Source organism: Tupaia chinensis, unplaced genomic scaffold (genome assembly GCF_000334495.1).
Source record: "Tupaia chinensis unplaced genomic scaffold, TupChi_1.0 Scaffold146687_1, whole genome shotgun sequence".
NCBI classification, from domain to species: Eukaryota; Metazoa; Chordata; class Mammalia; order Scandentia; family Tupaiidae; genus Tupaia; species Tupaia belangeri.
This window is the reverse complement of record NW_006206544.1, coordinates 4897819-4900588: the sequence shown is the minus strand read 5'-3', so window position 1 is coordinate 4900588 and position 2770 is coordinate 4897819.

Here is a 2770-nt window from a genome sequence, read left to right as displayed (position 1 = left end):
GGGGGATGGTCACACCACAATCCCTTCTCCTCCATTCTCCTCTCGGGATCTTGGGCACGCACGCACACGCATCCGGCGTGAGTTTTAAGCCACCAAGTTGGAACTCGAACCACAGTCGACTACATGGGAGTCCAGCGACATAGCCATTATGCTAACTGCTCGTCCCCTAGCACATGCTTTTTAAGTGAAAATAAATAAATATATAAACAGGAAGTTCAACTTAAGTAGATGGTGGAAATAGGGCAATAAATTTAATTTTATTCAAACTGAAATTTTTTTCTTTCTTTAGTTGCCAGAAGTTTGCTCTCACCAGAGAGACAGAAAGCACCCCTCAAAGGGGAGTGTTCATGCCCCAACCCTTTTTCCATCATTTCTCTGTCCTGTCAGGACTCCGGACATGTATGTGCATGGGCCCAGTGTGTTTTTTAAGCCACTGGGGCTGGGATTTGAATGACAATTGACCATATGGGATGCAGTACCCAATGCACTGAGCTTAAGTGCCTTGCGACAGGGTTGGTTCTTAAACTGAATTTGAGGTGAAATAGTAAGACGAAAATGTGGCCGTGGTAGCTGAAAATATGGGATGGTTCCTTTAGAAAGTTGAGTTGAAGATGGTATATGAAGATCTCTAACCGAAGTTCTCTGCTAATGACTTTATGCCTCTATTTATATAGAAGTCAAGATGACTGTCACTGTTCCTATTTTATCATTTATTTTATTTATTATTGTCATTATTTTTTAATTTTTCTATAGGGCACATGTGCTTACCAGAAAGCGAGACAATTAGGCGGGAGGTACGGGTGGGCAGCAGTGAGAAAGTGAGAAAGCAAGCCACCGTGTCCAGGACCTGAACGGTGGTCGGCCGGGTGGGAGTCCAGCACACCAACCACTACGACACCAGCTGGCCCCTACTGTTCATGTTTTCAGAGGCGACTTCCTAACAAAGTTAAAACTAGCAGAACTCTCCAGGTCCCAGTTGGGTATAATCAAGATTCTTATGCCATTTGCTTCTCTACTGACAAACAGGCAAGTACAAACGCCGGTGTCTCTTCTGAAACTGTTCTTTCTTTACTTCTTTTGTTCCTAACTTCTGACTTTCTTCCTCTTTTGTCATAGTTCCTGCATTTTATTTCCTTACCTAAGAAGCTGTCTTCACTCCTGGCCTGGGACTCTCGGGGATGTAAACCAGGTAGTTTCCGAAAGTGCATGCGCTCCTTAGTACTCTGCTGAGTATCTGAAGGGAACACTCCTCAGGTCTCTGGGCGTTCCCTGCGGTGCTCTGTCCTCTCCAGGGTTCCTTCTAGCAAACTCTGCCATCTAAACCTTCTCATGCGCTCAGGTGAACTCAGGGTGTCTGCCTGGGTTCCTCCTCCCTGTGCCATGGTCTGGAAACTTTATCCTGGCAGTCAGCAGAAGCCGTCCGGGTTTGTTGTCCCTATCTCATTGTCTGAGGTCTGTTAGCTGGAAAATTATTGTTCCATCCATTTTCTTCACTTTTTAAGGAGAGGAACCTCTCTAATCTGTGTTATTCCATCTTGGCTGGAATCCGAAGCCTGGCAAATTGCTTTTATTATAATGTTATATAAATATCCACAAATAGGAAAGGAAGTACAAACTTCATATCTATAACTCGAACACAACTAAAAAGCATTTTAACACTTTATAAGTTAATTATAATAAGATCTATAAATAAATAAAATACAATTTCATGACAGTAACTCGAAGTGACTAATGATGGGATTTGGTTCAAACTAGGCATTGCTCCAGGTCAGGTTTGTTTTTATTGTTTGTGCTGTGACGATTCACTTCTCCCATGAGCTCTCTGTATTTGAATCAGAAGAAATTCATTGCACAAGGCACCATGATGTCACCGGGCCTCCACTTTGTTTAAATGCATCCCTTACCATAAGCCCGCTGCTCTTCTCCTTGGTGCAGATAGGCAACTGTGCGTTATAAAACAGCGTGTCAGTACTTGGCTCTAAAATGGGCACCCAGGAAACCAGCAGTTAGTGTAATGGCTATGTCGCTGGACTCCCACGTAGTCGACCGCGGTTTGCGTCCCGGACCCGGTGGCTTAGAACTCACGCCGGGCGTGTGTGTGTGCATGCCCAAGATCCTGAGAGGAGAATGGAGGAGAAGGGATTGCGGCATGACCATCCCCCCTGGAGGGTGATTTCTCACTTTCTGTCTCTCTGTCTCTGTCTGTCTGTCTGGCAAGCGCACGCGCCCTATAGCGAATAAAAACTCTCAAAAAAAAAATTAAAATGGGCACCCGGATGATCCGGAAGATATTTTTATTAATTTTCAAAATAACCTTTTGAAAACTAAGATGGTTGCAGAGAACATGCACTTTCATAAACACTATTGCAATAAAAGACAATCAAACTTTTCTCAAGTTGGTAGCCACGTTGAAAAGGCTGCAGATGTATTCGAGCCAAGAGACTTGCTGAGAGAGAAATCGACTTTGTCCAGAGGCCTGAAAAATCAGGCAGGAATAGGGAGTGAAGTTGTGATAAGATTAAAAGCAAAACAAAACTCCTGAGAAAGAAGGAGGAAACTAAGAGAATAACCGAAATAGCTTCACTGTGCAGGAAAGTAAGAGTGACAGTAGATCAATTACAAAAAGGAGGTGAGTGGGAAGACAGACAGAAATCCAAGAAGGAGAATCCAAACAATAGCACTATCTGGTAGGAAATATAAAATTAAAAAATGTTAAAAAAAAAAAAGTAACCTAGGATCTTTGTGGATAACAAAGGAGAGAGAAGAAAGG